The sequence below is a fragment of the Chiloscyllium punctatum genome, chromosome 34 (genome assembly GCF_047496795.1).
Source record: "Chiloscyllium punctatum isolate Juve2018m chromosome 34, sChiPun1.3, whole genome shotgun sequence".
Classification (NCBI taxonomy): domain Eukaryota; kingdom Metazoa; phylum Chordata; class Chondrichthyes; order Orectolobiformes; family Hemiscylliidae; genus Chiloscyllium; species Chiloscyllium punctatum.
In genome coordinates this window covers 44,361,475-44,381,837 of record NC_092772.1, presented here as the reverse complement: position 1 = coordinate 44,381,837, position 20,363 = coordinate 44,361,475, and the positions used below count along the sequence as shown (strand labels likewise).

Below are 20,363 nucleotides of genomic sequence, written 5' to 3'. Positions count from 1 at the left end.
TCCCCAATTATAAAACTCCCTTACAAGGGATTACAAAATAATGCCTTGCTCTGAAGGTGAAGGATCCAGTATCAGTAACCAGCTCCATAGTCGACATTATTGGGGTGAGACATTATTGTGTGCCATCCTTAACCAGGGTCCATCCTGGGAATCAGTGATGTTACTGAACCAAGCCCCTGACCACAAGAAAACCAGCCCAACTTGCTCAATATATCCACAGAACAATACAGATGTAAAGGCAGCAAAAATTCTGGGAGTGACCGGAATAAGAATGGCTTGTGTTATAAGACTGAAATAAAGTGGCTATCTGTCTGATGAAGTGGGAAAAATTCATCGAGAGACTGGCTCACCTTCCTTTTAAGCTAAGCTTTTGCCATGTATTCCTTCTGGCTAAGCCGACATGATCCGGACAAACAATATGAACTAGTCCAAGAATTCCCGGTCACATGTAAGGTGAGTAGTGGTCTTCTACTGAGATGGCCAGAATGAGACCACATCACAATCCAAATTACAGGTAAAAACCTATATGCCGTGGGCCAGCTCCTATGGAGTTGATTGAGACCAGCATACCCACTGGGGGTGGAACCTACCTCAGATGCCTGCCCAGCTGCTGTCTTTGCTGCTGCTTATTTTAGTTGATTATATGCACTATTGTACACACTTGGGCAAGGAGGAGTTAATACTCTAGGACAAGCAACAGGAGTTCGACTGGGACAACACTACTATTATAGGACAAGCCAAACCGAGAACAACCAGGGAATTCCTAGAGGCATGGCACTCACCCACAGATTCTATCAACAAACACATCGACCTGGACCCAGTATACCGGCCACTGCAGCGGACAGCTGGAACTGACAACCGGAAGCGGCAGATTCAAACCACTATAAATGCCGAAGGAAACATCACAGAAGCGCTTCACAGGAGGCTCCCAAGCACTGAGGATGTCACCTAGACAGAGGACGAAACGTCTGCAACACAAATTCCCAGCTCGGCGAACAGAACCACAACAACAAACTTGGTGGCACCCAGATTTCAGAACGCGGCTGAAAAAAAAAGGATGCCCTGCATTTGTTGAACCACCTCCTTGCCAGGTGAGCCTTTTACTGTCTGTAACTTGCCTTTATAAAGTTACCTTGAATACATGATGAATATTGTCTAATAATAGCAAATGTGTTTAGATGAGGCGGGAATTGAACCCAGGTCTCTGGCGCTGTGAGGCAGCAGTGCTAACCACTGTGCTACCATGCACTACACTCTATCTTTCTTTCACTAAACGATGTTTGATGGGGCACAATGGATAGCCTGATAAACTATAATTCCCATTTACTAGCAGTTAATACTTTTCTTTATGCACAAAAAAAAAAGGCAGCCACTCCAGTTGCTGGGTAGGTACTCATATCCCCCATCTGTCCCAAACTTGCACCAAGCGAGTTCTTGTGGAATTTGAGCAACTCGCAGCTTTCTTTTCCCCTGCCTTTGGAACTGCTTGACTAGAAATTGAAATAACCCTGCAGACACACAATAGAGTACTCTGTTCAGGTCACTGTTGTGGCTCTCCGCTCCAGCGATCTCGCAGATGCCCAGATTTCCCCTTCCTGATGAAACCCCCAATGATTATTCCAAGTCCCTGGAGCCTTCTGTCCCTTTCCTTACTGAATCTGAAAACTATCTGCTAGATCTCCAACCACCACCCTCTGAATCCCCCTGGCTCTGGGTATATTCCCCCTTTTGCTGACACTCCCAATCTGTTCTTTGCCGAAAAAAAGGATTGTGGGAAAATTTCACCAAAATTGACAAAACTGTGTGGAAGCCATTTTGTCACAAAGCAACGTTTGCAGTAAAATGCCTGCTAGCATAGTGCTATCTGAGCCCTGGCTCAGGAATTCTGTTTTGATAGCCTGACCTTGCAGCAGCAGGCTGGCTCTGCTCCTCTGGCCCCTTCGACAGTTTGATGCATTGTTTCACTCTGTCCATTATCGGTCGTTCTTGCCTAGCTGAACCTGCATTATAACAGTTTTGTAGACATGAAGAAACGTAGGTCTGGACAATGCATGTGGACCTTACAACTGCCCCCAGGTTGTGTAAATAATGGGCAGTGGGCTTCTGTTTTACTATATAACTTGTAGCATTCTGTATTTCATTGGAATTGCATCGGACCTCTCTGAACAAAGATGTAATTTCCCATGACCATGAATAAAGCTAATTAATTGCTCAAGGTCTCCTCTCCTAACTACATTGTTTTACAAGATTTGGCATAAGATTTACCTGTCCCCAACATTAACCTTAGGGACCAAAACCACTGAACTTACTGGCTTTCCTTTCTCTTACAAATGCCATAACGCCTGGCTGTTTCTTCCTTGCAGTCCCGGCTTACAGTTTTCATTTAATTCAGTTAATGTGGCAGTCAGTCACTGAAACAGTCATGACGCTGCAAGGATTCTTTACCAAAAGGAAAAGCAGATGTTTATTCGTCACAACACAAACAAAACTGTCGAGAAACAAGATCATTTGTTTTACTGTATTTGAACAATTGTTCAATGTTTCCAGTTTATTTCCCAACGGCATCAATAGTAAGACCATGAATAGGAACAGTAGGCCATTCAGCCCCTCCTGATGAAGAGATTATGCCCGAAATGTCAATTCTCCCGCTTCTCGCATGCTGCCTGACCTGCTGAGCTTACCCAGCAACACTCTCCATTCAGCTCCTCGAGCCTGTTCTGCCATCCAACAGGTTCTGGCTGATCTGACACTATGTCCACTTTGTGAATTGCCCCATAATTCTTGATTAAAAATCGATCATTTCAGCCTTCCATATACACAAGGACTTACTATAGTTATAGAGAGAGGCTGGACTTGGTTCCCTGGAGCAGAGGCAGAGAGGTGACTTCAGAGGTTTATAAAATCATGAATAAGGTGAATAGCCACGGTCTTTTTCCCAAAGGTATGAGAGCCCAAAAGGAGAGAGTATAGGTTTAAGGTAAGAGGGAAAGGATTTAAAAAGGAACCTGATGGGCAACCTTTCCACACAGACAGTGATGAGTGTGTGGAATGAGCTACCACATGAAGTGGTAGATATGGTACAATTGCAACATTGAAAAGACATTTAGACAAGTACATTAGATTACTTAGAGACAGGCCCTTCGGCCCAACAAGCAAACATTGACCCTCCGAAGAGCAACCCATCCAGACCCATTCCTCTATATTTATCCCTTCACCTAACACTACAGGCAATTTAGCATTGCCGATTCACCCTGACCTTCACATCTTTGGATTGTGGGAGGAAACCAGAGCTCCGGTTTCCTCCCACAGTCCAAAGATGTGCAGGTTAGGTGAATTGGTCATGCTAAATTGCCCGTAGTGTTAGGTAAGGGGTAGATGTAGGGGTATGGGTGGGTTGCGCTTCGGCGGGGCGGTGTGGACTTGTTGGGCCGAAGGGCCTGTTTCCACACTGTACGTAATCTAATCTAATCTAATCTAATCACCCGGAGGAAACCCACGTAGGCACGGGGAGAATGTGCAAACTCCACACAGACAGTTGCGTGAGGTGGGAATTGAACCCGGGTCTCTGGCGCTGAGGCAACAGTGCTAACCACTGTCACCATGCCACCATGTATAGGAAAGGTTTAGAGGAATATGGGCCAAAGGCAGGCAAATGGAACCAGTTCAGTTTGGGATATCTGATGGCATGGACAATTTAGATCAAAGGATCTGTTTTCATCCTGTATGATTATAATTCTCTGTGGCAACAAATTCCAAACACGTACACAGTGAGAAAAGAAATGCCTCCTCATCGCTGCTTTAAATAGGCAGCCCTACATTTGGAAACTATGGCATCTGACTCTAAGCTCTTCCATGAGGGGGAGAAAATCATCTCAGCATTGACCCTGTCATACCCCTAAAAAATCTAGTAAATTTCAATGAGATCATTGAAACACCACTTCGAAACCCCAATCCATTTAGCCTTTTCTTATAAGACAATCCCTCCATACTAGGGTCATCCTAAAGAACATTCTCTGAACTTGCCTCCAACAACATGATCTTTCTTTTAAAAAGGGAACCAAAACTACTCTCAGTATTTGACATTAGGTTCCCCTACCACCACCTACAGTTGCAGGAAGACTGCCCTATTCGTATACGTCAACACCCCCCACCCCTCAAGAAATAAGGACAGATATTCAATTAGCCCTCCTGATTGATGCCAGTACACAGGTGCAGCAGGTAATGTACACAGAAAAATTACACCTCACTGCCAAATCTGTATCCAAATTAATTTGGCCCAGACTTTCCCTAAACTATAGTAAGTTCCTTTCATGAATATTCAAATTTCAGATCTGAAACATTTTCTGTCTCCAAAACTTTCAGAACTAAAATCAGACACTCCTGGATGGGAAGTTGCACAAACTACACTATTCTACTGGAGGTGACAGCTTTTCACTGAATTGTTCTGAGCTCTATTCAGCAGAGAAACTAAACTTGATTCTGAGCCCAGTCAGATCTCCTTCAAATTGAATAAAAAACTTTCAATCTCTAGATTTTTCAACTAAAATTAATCCTTGATTATTCTGAACTGAAAACAATATCCAATGTGTTGTAAAGCAGCAGAATCAGAACAATTTCCCACTTATTCCACACAGGACTCTACAGCTGCTTGGGGCTCCCTACCCACACTAGGAACTGGTGAATGGTTTTTCCCTTGTGTGAATTCGCTGATGCGTCTGGAGGCTGGATGCCAAAGTGAATCCCTTCCCACATGTAGAGCAGATGAATGGCCTCTCCCCAGTGTGAACTCGCTGGTGTATCAGCAGGTTGGAGGAGTTAGTGAATCCCTGCCCACACTCCGAGCAGGAGAATGGTCTCTCCCCAGTGTGAACACGTTGGTGTCGCAGCAAGTGGGATTTCTGAGTGAATCCCTTGCCACACTCTGCGCAGGTAAATGGCCTTTCCTCAGTGTGACTGCGCCGATGAGTTTCCAGTTCAGTTGGAGATCGGAATCCCTTCCCACAGTCCCCACATTTCCACGGTTTCTCCTTGTGGCTCCGTTTATGTTTCGAGAGGTCAGATGATCGGCTGAATACTTGTGTACACAGACAACATGCGTACAGTTTCTCATCTCTGTGAGCAATGCTTTCTCCTTCCATGTTCAAAACCCAATAAGATTCAGGTTACAATGAAGTGGGTGACACCATGAAATCCTGATGTAATGTTTGGTTGCAGTTTCCTGACAGTGAATCTTCTCCTAATATCCTGTGGAATTGATTTAGAATAAAAATAATAGAAGTGAGAGTCTCCCCATAAAATCACAGTCATGCATCTGCCCCAATCTCTCCTCATACGGTTCAGTGTGAAATGTATGAACACAAAAGTCAACATATGAACCAAAGGCCCCTCTTGTCTACTCCATCAGACAATAAGACCATGACCGATCTGTTCATGCTCTGAATTCTCAGCTACACTCAGTAACCTGCAATGCCCTGGCTGAAGAACAGTCTATCCACCTGCACCTTAAAAGTGTTCAATGACCCAGTCTCCACCGCCTTCTGAGGCAAAGAGCTCAGAAGGTGCACTACTCTCAGGGGGAAAAGAAAAACTCCTCATCTCGGTCCTAAAACAAAGACTTTGCATTTTAGATCAGTCTTCCCCATTCTGGACTTACCCATAAGAGGAAATATGTCCATATTCACCTTGTTAAAACCCATTCAGGACATTAAACACATCAGCCAAGTCACCCCTCTCTTCTCTACACGGGTGTGAATATAATAGTCTATCCAGTATATCAGACAACTCACTCATTCAGGTATCAGTCCAGTAAGAACCTCAACTGCATTTATATCCTTTCCTCAATAAAAGAGAGCAAAACTACACACTGTTGCTGAGTTGTTTTACTACTGTCCTATACAACTGAATCATAAACTCCTTATTTTTCTGTTCAAGTCCTCTCCTGACAAAGGATAACATTCTATGAGCTTTCTTCATTTGCTGTGACTACATATTATTGTTTTGAGTGTCACCCACTAGGCCCCTTAGATCTCCCTGCACTTGTCCTCTGGATTGTTTCTTATTCACTCCAGGAAAAAGATCACCTTTTGCTGTATCATACTTCATCTGAAAAATTCAATCAAAAAAGACTGATGTCAGGAAATTAAGGTTTCTTCACAACAACCTTTCCTGCCTAGCTTTGTATCATCACAAAATGTAACCACCATGCCTTCATTTCCCTCATCAAAGTCATTGGTATAAACTGTATAAAGATGTGGCTCAGCAAAACCCTGTGGGTCCCGACTGGTCACATTCTGACAATCTAAAAGAGACCCATTTATGAACACTGTTTTCTGCCAACCTTTTGTTTATGATTAAGGAGAACAGAAAACGGAGAACACACACCAGATTATCAACACCATGCTCACAGGGATCAGATTTATGAGAGAAGAGGAAACCAACAATCAACTCCCATTCCTGGATGGGATGGTCGAAAGAACATAAAACAGTGAATGCACCACAGAAGTGTACCATACACACTAACCAAATCCTGCACTGAACACGCACAAAAGCTGCAGCATTAGGACCCTGCTCAAAAGGGCTCCAATACACAGCAGCACTGCTGACCGAAGAACAATACCTCTACAGAGTATTCGCTACAAACAGATATCCCCACAACTTCATCCGCACCTGCCTAACATAACTAGGACATGTAACATTTTACATTTTAAAAAAATCTCAGAACTGACAGCCAGACTCTCCAACCACAGGGATTCATGACAGCTCCTAAACTGACAGCCAAGCTCAGACAACTCAGCAGGATAAAAGACCCTATACTCATCAAGTGCAAGACTAACTAACAAGATTCCATGCAAAGACTGCATGAAACACTATAACGAACAGGCAGACAACTAGCAATCTGCATCCACGAACACCAATGAGCCACTCAACGCCATAACCTGCTGTCCCTAGTTACACAGATGACAAGTACCAGAAATTCGACTGGGACAACACAACCATCATAGGACAAGCCAAACAGAGGACAGCCAGAGAATTTCTCAAGGCATCCATGGACTCCAACAAGTACATCGACCACAACCCAATAAACTGGCTACTATAACGAACAACACCCGAACCAGCAACCAGAAGTAGTACTGGGAATGGAACCAAACAAATTTCAGAACAGACAGGGCAGCAGCTCTCCACAGGAGGCTACAAAGCACTGAAGATGTCACCTAGACAGGGGACAAAACATCTGCAAATCAACTTCCCAGTTTGCGTAACTTACCCACAAGTACAACAGCCAGCATCAGAGCTAAAAATCTTTACGGAAACTTTGAGCCAATCCAGATTCTAGAACAAAGAGTAAAGAAAATTACAGCACAGGAACAGATCCCTTTTGCCCTCCAAGCCAGATCCAGATCCTCTACCTAAAGCTGTCACCTATTTTCTAAGGGTCTATATCCTTCTGCTTCCTGCCCATTCATGTATCTGTCTCAATACATTTGAAATGACGCTATCGTGCCTGACTGTCCCACTTCAGCTGGCAATGCGTTCCAGGCACCCACCACTGTGTGTAAAGAGCTCTCCCACACTCTTATCTCCTTTAAACTCTTCCCCTCTCACCTTGAACTCATGACCTCATGTCATTGAGTCCCCCACTCTGGAGAAAAAGCTTCTTGGTAGCCACCCAGTCTGCCCCCTCATGATTTTGTATAATTCAATCAGGTTCCCCGAATCAAGAGTTTTTGCGTTGGAAAAGCAGCATTCGAGGAGGAGAATCGACGTTTTGGGCATAAGCCCTTCCTGATTTTCCAGCACTTCACTCTCGACTCTGAGCTCCAGCGTCTGCAGTCCTCACTTTCTTTTTTTTAAAAGATTAGATTGCCAACAGTGTGGAAACAGGCCCTTCGCCCCAACAAGTCCACACTGACCCTCCAAACAGCAACCCACCCAGACCCACTCCCCTACACCCAACACTACGGGCAATTTAGCATGACCAATACACCTAGCCTGCACATCTTTGGACTGAGAGGAAACTGGAACACCCAGCGGAAACCCACCCAGACACGGGGACAACATGCAAACTCCACACACACACAGTTGCCAGAGGCAGGAATTGAACCTGGATCACTGGTGCTGTGAGGCAGCAGTGCTAACCACTGAGCCACCATGCCACCCCTAGTTGATCTCAATCAGATCCACCTTCAATTGTCTTTAATGAAAATAATCCTAATCTACTCAACCTTTCTTCATAGCTAGCACCCTCCATATCAGGCAACATCCTGGTGATCCTCCATTGTACCCTCTCCAAAGCATCCACATCCTTTTGGTAATGTGGCAACCACAACTGTACATAGTATTCCAAATGTGGCCAAACCAAAGTCTTATATAATTGTAACTTGACCTGCTGATTCTTGGACCCAATGAAAGAAAACATGCTGTCGGCCTGCTCGACCACTCTTATTGACTTGCGTTGCCACCTCAGGGTACAATGCACCCGATTTCTCTGCATATCAATTGTCCCCAGGGCTTTTCCATTTACCATATAGTTTGCTCTTGAACTGGATCTTCCAAAATGCATCACCTCGCATTTGCCCGTATTGAACTTCATCTGCCTTTCCTCAGTGCAACTCTCCAATCTACCCAAATTCTGCTGCATTCTGATAGACCCCTTCACTATCGGCTACTCCACCAATCTTAGTATCATCTGCAAACTTGCTAATCAGACCACCTATACCTTCCTCCAGATCGATTATGTATATTACAAATAACAGTGATCCCAACATGGACCCCTGTGGAACACTACTGGTCACAGTTCTCCATTTTGAGAAACTCCCTTCCACTGCTACTCCATCTCCTGCTGCCCAGTCAGTTCTCTATCCATCTAGCTCGTACACCCTGGACCCCATGCAACTTCACTTTCTCAGTCAGCCTACCATGGGGACCCTTATCAAACACCTCACTGAAGTCCATGTATATGACGTCTAGAGCCCTTCCCTCAATCAACTTTGTCACTTCTTCAAAGAATTCTATTCAGTTGGTAAGATATGACCTTCACTGCACAAAACCATGTTGCCTAGTTTGTTCCAAAAGTAAGTAGATCCTATCCCTCAATATTTTCTCCAGCAACTTCCCTACCACTGACATCAGGCTCACCAGTCTATCATTATCTGGCTTATCCCTACCACCCTTCTTAAACAAGGGGACATCATTAATAATTCTCCAGTTCTCTGGGGCCTCATTCGTGTTGAAGGATGTTGCAAAGATATCTGTTAAGGCCCAGCTATTTCCCCTCTTGCTTCCCTAAATAACTTGGGATAGATCTCATCTGAACTTAGGGATTTGTCCACTTAATGCCTTTTAGAATGACAACTTGACCTAGAGTAATTAAACATCTATCCTTGACCTCAACATCTGCTATTGCCCCTCTCCTCAGTGAATACTGATGCGAAGTACTCATTAAGAATCTCACCCATAACTTTCCTCCCTTGTCCTTGAGTGGACAAACCCTTCCTCCAGTAACCCTCTTGCTTCTTCTATACGAGAAAAGGCTTTGGGATTTTCCTCAACCTTGTTTGCTAAAGATATTTCAATACCCCTTTTTAGCCCTCTTAATTCCTCGTTTCAAATTGGTAAGCCAGTGTGCTATCACTGAACTAGTAACTCTTACTCTAAACAGTCACCTGCCTTCCTGAAATCCAAGTACAACATATCATCGTCTCCCCATTATCCACAGCACATCTCAATCCTCAAAGAATTCCACTAAATTGGAGAAACGCGATCAAGTAGTTGTTCCCCTGAGTTGAAGGTTCAATAACAAGGAGCACAATTTTAAAGTGAAAGGCAAGGGATTTAGAAGGGATTGGAGGAAACATTTTTCACCCAAAAGATGGTGTGAATCTGCAATGCATTGTCTGGGAGGGCAGTTGAGGTGGAAAACCTCCCAACCTTTAAAACGTGTCTGGATGAGCACGCAAAAATGTCATGACATTCAAGGCTATGGCCAAGTGCTGGAAAATAGGGCAAGCATAGATTCAGAGTAGTTATTGATGGAACTGATTCAATGGGCCAAAGGGCCTCTTCTCTACAGTATGATTCAATGAAAACCATTGCTGACACTTCCCTGTTATCTGTAGTTTTTCTATGCTTTCTCATTCATTTACAGGATGTGGGCATCACTGCTATGCCAGCATTCGTTGCCACAGCTAACTGCCCAGAGGGCAGTTGAAAGTCAACCACATTGCTGAGAGTTTGGAGTCACCTGTAGGCCAGATCAGTTAAAGGATGGCAGTTTTGCTCCTCACCTTCAACAATTGTTTCATGATCATTAGACTCTGAATTCCAGATTTTTATTCAAGTTTCATCATCGGCCATCACAGGATTTAAAACCAGGTACAGTGATAATAGCAAATTATTTGATTCTCACCCCAAACATAGCAGATCAAACTAACTAGTCTATAGTTTCCTGTTGTCTGTCCTCCTCCCTCCTTTAATAGAGGAATTGTATCTGCTATTTTACAGAGGGATGGAAGCTTTCCAGAATCTAATGAATTTTGGAAAATTAGCACCATTGCCTCTGCAGCAACTGAAGAAATACATACTCCCTAAACATTTTGTTTTAAATATACGCTGTATGGACAGTATTTATTTAGCAACCCGATCTTCCCTAGAGCACAGCTTCCTTTGAGAACTTCACATTGGAAATTGCTGGGCCCAACTGGGTTTGAAAGACCTCTGGGTAAACTCTGCAGCTTCTCCTCCATCTCCACTCCTGCTCAATCTGAGACAACAAATACTTTCAAAAGGGAATTGGAGATACCTCTGAAGAGAAAATTGAAAGGTAAGTGAGAGGAATCGCTGATTTGCTTTTGGAGAAAACCAGCACAGGCACGATACTCTCCTTCTCTATTGTAATCAGTGATTCTGCAATTAACATGAACCTACAGTGGAGACCACACACCAAATTCTGTGACCAACACCCATCCTGATGCAACTGGGCTTTCAATGCATCAGTGAGTGTTTCTAGACTTGGCTCTGAGCAACTCCTGGATCAAAAAGAGCAGCAAAATATTGCAACTGCTGCAAATCTGAAACAAAGAAAATACTGGAAAGTCAACAGGTCAGGCAGTAGCTCAGGGGACTGAATCAGTTAATATTAGGGCTGTACAGAATAAATTACAACAAATGGTTCAGAACTGGAGAGTCAGTATAACATCAGAATCAAAAGAGAAATGGAATGAATAATGCAGAGGGAAAACAACTGTAGACAATTCACTGAGGTGTGCAAAGAGAACAATAGGGTAATTAGGTTACAGGATTTACGCAGCATTAGTTGGGTAGTCATAGTTTAAAGGGTTTAGACGGGGCAAATTTGTTGAAATGTATTCAGGAGGGGTTTTTATATTAACATGTAGTTGGTCCAACAAGTGACAATGTAGTTCTGGATCGAAGTCACAGAATCCCAGGAAGAGGAGATTCGGTTCAACTAGTTTGCACCAACCTGCCGATGAGCATCTTGCCCGAACCCAGCCTCCCACACTAACCCCACTTTCACCATGGTTAATCCATCTAGCCTGCACATCCCTGGACAGAGAGGAGGGGAACAAGCATCCGGACGAAACCCATGCAGACACAGGGAGAACACAGTCACCAGAGGCTGGTTTGGCCTGATGTGTTCCTGTTAGGGCGAAGTGTAGAAGCTTTTAAGAAGTATTGTGATGTACCCTTGAGATGCAAAGGCATACTAGGCTGTAGGCCAAGCGCTGGAAAATTATAGTAAGTACGTAGCTGCTTTTGATTGGCACAGACTAAAATGGGTCGAATGGCCGTTCTTTTTGCTGTAGGGTTCTAAACTGGTGACTCTATAACAAGCCCAGAGAACCCTGGATGTCTAGAGTCAAAAGTGTGTGGTGCTAGAAAAGCACAGCCGGTCAGGCAGCATCCCAGGAGCAGGCAAGTCGACATTTTGAGCATAACCTTGGTGGGAGGGGTGGTACTGAGACATAAGTGGGGGGGGGGGGGGGGGGGGGTGAAAGGGGAGCTGGGAAAGTGATGAAGATGTGACTGAAAATGATAGGTCGGAGTGGAGGGTGAAGCAGATAGATGGGAAGGAAGATTGACAGGGAGGATCAGTCAAGAGGGCGGTGCTAAGTTGGAAATTTAGGACTGGAAAGAGGTGGGGAGGAGCATAAATGAGGAAACTGGTGAAATCCACATTGATCCCGTGAGGCTGGAGGGTCCCAAGGCAGAAGATGAGGCGTTCTTCCTCTAGGTGTCGTGTAGTTAGAGTTTGGCAATGGAGGCTGCCCAGATCCTGCACGTCCTTGGCAGAGTGGGAGGGGGAGTTAAAGTGTTCAGGACAGGGCAGCGGGGTTGGTTAGTGCAGGTGTCCCAGAAATGTTCTTTGAAATGACCTGCAAGTTGGCGTCCTGTCTCCCCAGTGTAGAGGGGGCCACATTGGGTGCAATGGATGCAGTGGATGACGTGTGTGGAAGTACAGGTAAATTTCGGATGGATGTGGAAAGATCCTTTGGGGCCTTGGACGGAGGTGAGGCGGGAAGTGTGGGCAGAGGTTTTGCACTTCTTGCGACGGCAGGGCAAGGTGCCTGGAGGGGAGGATGGACCAGACAAGTGAGTTGCAGAGGGAATGGTCTCTCTGAAACTCAGATGGGGTCGGGAGAGAAATATATCTGGTGGTGGGGTCTGTTTGTAGCTGGCGGAAACGGCAGAGGATGATGTGATGTATCTGAAGGTTGGAGGAGTGGAAAGTGAGGACAATGGGGATACTTGTCCTTGTTGTGGCTGGAATGGTAGGGTTTGAGAGCAGAGGTGCGGGAAGTAGAGAAACTGCACTGGAGGGCACCGTCAATGACATGGGGGGGAAATTGCAATCTTTGGAGATGACCACCTGGGACGTTGTACGGTGGAATTGGTTCTCCTGGGAGCAGATGTGGTGGAGGAATTGGGAATAAGGGAGGAAGGGTGGGAGAAGGTGTAGTCCAGGTAGTTGTGGGAGTCAGTGGGTTTGTTGGTCACCAGAAATGGGAGGGAGGTGTCTGACATGGTCCAGGTGAACTGGAGGTTGGGTAAAAAAAGTTTATGTAGTTGATGAACTGTTCAATCTCCTGATAGGAGCAGGAGAGATACAGGTCATTGATGTAGTGGAGAAAAAGGTGGGGAATGGTGCTGGTGCAGCTGCAAAAGATGGACAGCTCCACATACCTGAAGAGGCAGGCATAGCTGGGGCCCATGCTGGTGCCAATGGCTACACCTTTGGTCTGGAGGCTGTGGGAGGATTGCAAGGAGAAGTTGAGGGGGAGGATCAGTTTAGCTAGTTGAATGGGAGTGTCGGTGGAAGGGTATTGGGTGGGTCGGCAGGAGAGGAAGACAGAGGGCTTGGAGGCCTTCGTCATACTGGATCGATGTGTCCAAGGACTGGATGTCCATGGTGAAGATAAGGCGTTGGGGGCTGGGGAAACAAAAGTCATGGAGGTGGTGGAGAGCATGGGTGGTGTCCTGAATGTGGGTGGAGAGTTCCTGCGGGACAGGACGGTGTCAAGGTTTGCAGAGATGAGTTTGGTTAACGCTGGATATCTAGAAATATTTAAGACCGAAGAAGAAAAAGAAAAGCTTTTAAGAGGTACAAAAGGAGCACAGCGATGGAGGCCAGAGTGGAGAATAGAACGCGCAAGGAGGAACACACAAAAAAAGAGATAACTAAACAGGGTTATGAGAAAACAGTTGGCCAGGGAGATTAGGGAGAACCCCAAAACATTCCACAAGGTAATCAAGGGGAAGGGAATAACCAGGGAAAGTGCCATGCCAGTTAGGGACAAAGGGTGCTTAAATGCTTTGGCAAATAGAATTAAGGAGAATCCAAAGGGTTTTTACAAATACATTAAAGGACAAAAGGGTAACTAGGGAGAGAATAGGCCCCTCAAAGATCAGCAAGGCGGCTTGTGTGTGGAGCCGCAGAAAATGGGGCAAGAGACTAAATGAGCATTTTGCATCAGTATTTACCGTGGAAAAGGATATGGAAGATATAGAATGTAGGGAAATAGATGGTGACATTTTGCAAAATGTCCACATTACAGAGGAGGAAGTGCTGGATGTCTTGAAACGTAGGACCTGATCAGGTGTACCCGAGAACTCCGTGGGAAGCTAGAGAAGTGATTGCTGGGCCTCTTGCTGAGATATTTGTATCATCGATAGTCACAGGTGAGGTGCCAGAAGACTGGAGGTTGGCTAACTTGGTATCACTGTTTAAGAAGAATAGTAAGGACAAGCCAGGGAACTATAGACCGGCGAGCCTGGCGTCTGTGGTGGGCAAGTTGTTGGAGGGAACCCTGAGGGACAGGATGTACATGTATTTGGAAAGGCAAGGACTGATTAGGGATAGTCAACTTGGCTTTGTGCGTGGGAAATCATGTCTCACAAACTCGATTGAGTTTTTTGAGGAAGTAACAAAGAGGATTGAGGAGGGCAGAGCAGTGGATGCGATCTATATGGAATTCAGTAAGGCATTCAACAAGGTTCTCCATGGGAGACTGATTAGCAAGGTTATATCTCACTGAATACAGGGAGAACTAGCCATTTGGATACAGAACTGGCTCAAAGGTAGAAGACAGAGGGTGGTGGTGGAGGGTTGTTTTTCAGACTGGAGGCCTGTGACCAATGGAGTGCCACAAGGATCAGTGTTGGCTCCTCTACTTTTTGTCATTTACGTAAGTGATTTGGATGTGAGCATAAGAGGTACAGTTAGTAAGTTTGCGGATGACACCAAAATTGGAGACGTAGTGGACAGTGAAGAGGGTTACCTCAGATTACAACAGGATCTGGACCAGATGGGCTGAAAAGTGGCAGATGGAGTTTAATTCAGATAAATGCGAGGTGCTGCATTTTGGGAAAGCAAATCTTAGCAGGACATATACACTTAATGGTAAGGTCCTAGGGAGTGTTGCTGAACAAAAGACCTTGGAGTACAGGTTCATAGCCCCTTGAAAGTGGAGTAGATAGGATAGTGAAGGCGGCGTTTGGTATGCTTTCCTTTATTGGTCAGAGTATTGAGTACAGGAGTTGAGAGGTCATGTTGCGGCTGTACAGGACATTGGTTAGGCCACTGTTGGAATATTGCCTGCAATTCTGGTCTCCTTCCTATTGGAAAGATGTTGTGAAACTTGAAAGGGCTCAGAAAAGATTTGCAAGGGTGCTGCCATGGTTGGAGGATTTGAGCTACAGGGAGACGTTGAACACGCTGGGGCTGTTTTCCCTGGAGCGTCGGAGGCTGAGGGGTGACCTTGTAGAGGTTTACAAAATTATGAGGGGCATGGATCGGGTAAATAAGCAAAGTCTTTTCCCTGGGATCGGGGAGTCCAGAACTAGAGAGCATAGGTTTAGGGTGAGAGAGGGGAAAAAGACATATATATACACACATATATAAAAAAAAGACCTACGGGGCAACTTTTTCACGCATAGGGTGGTCAGTGTATGGAATGAGCTGCCAGAGGATGTTGTAGAGGCTGGTACAATTGCAACGTTTAAGAGGCAGTTGGATGGGTATATGAATAGGAAGGGTTTAGAGGGATATGGGCCAGGTGTTGGCAGGTGGGACTAGATTGGGTTGGGATATCTGGTCGGCATGGACAGGTTGGACCGAAGGGTCAGTTTCCATGCTGTACATCTCTATGACTGAGTATTTCACATCTGTATTGACTTAGGTGGTGGGGATGGTCATAGAATCATACAATACTTAGGAAGTATTTTGGCCCATCAAGTCTGTACACGAACGATAGCCTGCTACTAACACTAATCCAATACTGGACTCATAGCCTTGAGCGTCATGACATTTCAAGCACTCCTTCAGGTAATTTAAAAAAAAATAGTTGGAGGTTCCACACCTTAATTTCTTGCCCTGGCAGTGCATTCCGGGCCTCCCCATCACCCTCTGGGTGTAAAAGGTTTTCCTCAAATCCCCTGCCATTCTTTTATTATTAACCCTTGAACTAACTGGAACATCTGCTTTCCATCCATCCTGTCCATTCCACTTATAACCTTATACATCACCCCTCAACCTTCTCTGCTCTGAATAAAGCAGGCTGAGCTTATCCAGCCACTTTCCATAGCTGAAATGATCCAACCCATCAGTGTTCTGGTGATTATGCCACTCCAGTGCGATCACATCCTTCCTATGACATGATGAACAAAACTGCACACAGGACTCCAGCTGCAGCCTAACTAAAATTCCATAAAGCTCCAACATGATCCCCCTGCTCTGTAATCTATGTTCTGACTGATAAAGACAAGGGTCCCTCGTGTGTTCTTAACTATATTAAGTGACCCATTCAGGGAAACTGACCGAGCATCCGAGATCTCTTTGCAACCTTATGGTAACATCTTAATCACAGGTACAGAATGATTCAGTGTTTAAAAAGCAGGAGTCTGCTCCAAGCTTAGAAATTATTCTCGGCCTAACATTGAAGCAATTCTGGTACAATGTGTCGGGAAGCCGTTTTATGGTCAAAAGTTTGCCCTTCTTGCTAAGAAGCCATTTTGTAAAACAATTGTATCTGACATGCGAGCTGTGCAAGGTTACCTTATGAACTCTCCATTTAGCTCAGACTGGTACCTCTTTATGATAGGAGTTTATCATCTCGCTAACAGGCACCTAACTTGGCTGGGTATGTTTTCCCCTCTCTGATGAATGGCTTAGGGCCTGTAGGAATGATTAGTCAAGCTTACACAGACCTGTCTTTCTTACAAGTTATTGTTTCACTGTTACCTGTCTAATTAAGAACATGCAGTGTTTTTGTAAACTTTTGTATAAAGGAAGCCACTTTATATCAGTACATGAGAGTAACCTGCTCAGGCACTTGAGCTGGCACTAGAACCTAGTTAGTTTAGCTTATACACTGTACGTTGTAACAGTGATGCTATTAGCAAGCAAATGAGATAACTAAAATTAAACTGTCTGGGAGAGGTTTTTAATTCATTCCAGACTTCCAAAGAGTACAATCTCTGGGACAAACCATGAGGGGCTTACAAGTCTGAGTCCACAAGGGATACCCTGGGCCGTCTCAAATATCTACTTTAACAATGCGAGGGTCCCTGAGTGGATGGTGTGGGGCTTTTATCAAAATGGTTTGAGGGATCGCAGATTTTAGTTGCAACATTACATTCATCCTCCAAGGAGGACAAAGGACACATAGGGTAAACAGAGCTGTACAAGTTCCGACAGTCAGAGGTCGACAAACACACAGAGAGAGAATCTTCAGTACACCAAGGCTGTACCAGTTAGAAACAGCCACTTAACTATTCTCCCATTTTCCAGCACTGGCCTAGACTCTTTGGCATACTTCTTCAAATGTTATGACAGTTTCTGATCCAACTACCTTCACAGACAGGGAGTTCCAGATTCCCACCAACCTCATCCATGCCAAACAGATCTAGTCCCATCTGCCAATATTTGACCCATATCCCTCTAAACCCTTCCTATTCATATACCCATCCAGATGCCTTTTAAATGCTGCAATTACACCAGCCTCCACTACTTCCTCTGGCAGCTCATTCCAACCTCTGCATGAAAAAGTTGTCCCTTTGGTCCCTTTTATATTTTTTTCCCCTCACCCTAAACCTATGCACTCTAGTTCTGGACTCCCCGACCCCAGGGAAAAAGCTTTGCCTATTTATCCTTTCGACGCCCCTCATGATTTTGTAAACCTCTATCAGGTCATCCCTCAGCCTCAGACGGGCCAGTGAAATCATCCCCAGCTTATTCAGCTTCTCACTATAGTTCAAATCTTCCAACCCTGGCAACGTCCTTGTAAATCTTTCCTGAACCCTTTCAAGTTTCACAACATCCTTCAATAACATTTGCCTCACATGGTGTATTAACTTTTATTGGTAAAGGGATTGAGTTTCAGATCCATGAGGTCATGCTGCAGCTGTACAAAACTCTGGTGTAGCCGCACTTGGAGTATTGCGTACAGTTCTGGTCACCTCATTACAGGAAGGATGTGGAAGCTTTGGAAATGGTTCAGAGGTGATTTACGAGGATGTTGCCTGGTATGGAAGTAAGGTCTTAATGAGGAAAGCCTGAAGGAGGTGAGGCTGTTTTGTTAGAGAGAAGGTTGATAGGTGACTTAATTGAGATATATAAAATAATCAGAGGGCTAGATAGAGTGGACAGTGAGATCCTTTCTTCCTTGGATGGTAATTGCTAGCACGAGGGGACATACTTTAAATTGAGAGGTGATAGATATAGGACAGATGTCAGAGGTAGTAATAGGATGTGGAATGCACTGCCTGCACCAGTAGTAGACTCACCAACTTTAATGGCATTTAAATGATCATTGGATAGACATATGGATGAAAATGGAATAGTGTAGGTTAGATGTGCTTCAGATTGGTTCCACAGGGTGGTGCAACATTGAGGGCTGAAGGGTCTGTACTGCGCTGTAATGTTCTATGTGCAGGTTAAGTAAATTGGCCATGTTAAATTCCCCATGGTGTTCAGTGATGTTTAGGTTAGGTCTATTAGTCAGGATAAATGTAGAGTTATAGGGCAGAGGGAATGGGTCTGGGTGGGATACTCTTTGGAGGGTAGGTGTGGGCTTGTTGGGCTGAATGGCCTGTTTCCACACTGTAGGGGTTCTGTGATTCTATCCCTTCTAAAACTGCTTTCCCCAACCTTAAATCTTTAGCAAGGAGAAAGTAAAGGACTGCAGATGCTGAAGATCAGAGTTGAACAGTGTGGTACTGGAAAAGCATAGCAGGTCAGGTAGCATCCGAAGAGCAGGACAGTCGATGTCTCAGGCATAAGTCCTTTATCAGGAATGAGCCCACCCCTGCAATAAAGGGAGAAGTTTTTTCCTAGCTCCCTGTCTATAGAAATATAGAAGATCATAGTAGGAGGGGGCCTTTCGGCCCTGCTATGCCAATCACTATGATCATGGCTGACCATCCGACTCAAAGAGCATGTTCTTGTTTACCTGCCCATATACTTTCATTCCTTCAGCCAAATGCTATATCTAACTCCTATGTGAAATTGACTGATTCTGTGGGAGTAAATGGGGAGGCAATGGCCTAGTGGTATTATCGCTGGACTCTTAATCCAGAGACCCAGGTAATGTTCTGGGGACCTGGGTGCGACTCTGCCACAGCAGAGGATGGAAATTGGAATTCAATAAAAATCTGAAATCAAGAGCCTGTGATGACCAGGAATCCACTGTCGATCGTTAATGAACCAGGTTGGTTTTTACAATGTCCTTTAGGAAAGGAAACGGTTGTCTTTACCTGGTGTGGTCTACATGTGACTCCAGACCCACGGCAATGTGGCTAACTCTTAACTGCCTGCTGGGATGGACAATAAATGCTGGTTACCCAGCAATGCCCTCATCCTGTGAATGAGTAAAAAACAAATCCCACAGACTTATCACAGAAGAAAGTTCTCCTTATCTTAGACCTAAATGGTTTACCCTGTAAACTTAGTCTGTAATCCCTGTTCTGGACTCCCCTGGCATCAGGGATAACCTTCCTGCATCGACCTTCCTAATCCTGATTCAGACTTTATGTTTCAATGAGATCCCCCAACCCTCACCCACCACCTCTCAGAGGTCAACTGTGTCATCCAGCAATCAGCCCAGTAAAGCTTGGCTACATTCCTTCTATTGCAAGAATTTCCTTCCTCAAAACAAGGATACTAAAACTCACATTTATTAACATTACACTGCATGTGCCAGGCACTTTCCCACTCATTCAGCCTGTCCAAATTACACTGAAGCATCTTTGCATCCTCCTCACAGCTTGCCCTCCCGCACAGCTTTGTGTCATCTGCAAAGGTGAAGATTTACACTTAGTTCCCCTTATCTAAATCGTTAATATATTCAGTCAATAGCTCAGGTCCGAGCTGCAAGGGGATCAGGGCTGAGAACCAAACCTCAGAGGTTACACAGCCTATCAACAAGGACAGGATGGGGAAGCCTATAAAAAACAGCAGAGGATCACAAAGAGCAATAAGAGATGGCGAAATGTGACAGTAAGCTCGCTAGTAATATAAAAGAAGACTGCAAGAGTTAAGGGACAGACAGTGGGCACTGGATAGTGAGGCTGCAGAATTAGTCATGGGGGACAAAGAAACGGTTGACAAACTGAATATATACTCTTCAGTTTTCACAGTGGAAGACCACCAACATACCACAACTTGGAGAGACAGAGATGAGTCTAGTGGCCATTAATAAGGAGAAAGTGCTGGGGAAGTTGAAAAGTCAGAAGGCGGATAAACTACACAGATCAGACAGACTACATCCCAGATTTCCACAGGAAATAATGGAAAGGATTGTAAAGGAATCACTGCAGGCCATCCTTGACAGATGTTAGAATTCTTTGTG

The 20,363-nt window shown here is 44.8% G+C and overlaps 1 protein-coding gene across 15 annotated transcripts in view; it reads right to left on the bottom strand.

The window, feature by feature from the left end:
* LOC140458803 (scavenger receptor cysteine-rich domain-containing protein DMBT1-like) overlaps window positions 1–20,363 on the bottom strand; it is a 144,196-nt gene that overhangs the window by 87,529 nt on the left and 36,304 nt on the right. For 7 of the 15 annotated variants that reach the window (XR_011953704.1, XR_011953705.1, XR_011953710.1 and 4 more), the window contains 2 exons: window positions 7,265–7,329; window positions 2,438–5,244 (listed from right to left, as the gene is read on the bottom strand). The exons of the other annotated variants lie outside the window; for them this stretch is intronic. The gene's annotated coding sequence lies outside the window, so the exon portion shown is untranslated. Of the gene's footprint in view, window positions 1–2,437; window positions 5,245–7,264; window positions 7,330–20,363 lie in introns of those variants that run through there. 15 annotated transcript variants of the gene reach the window in all.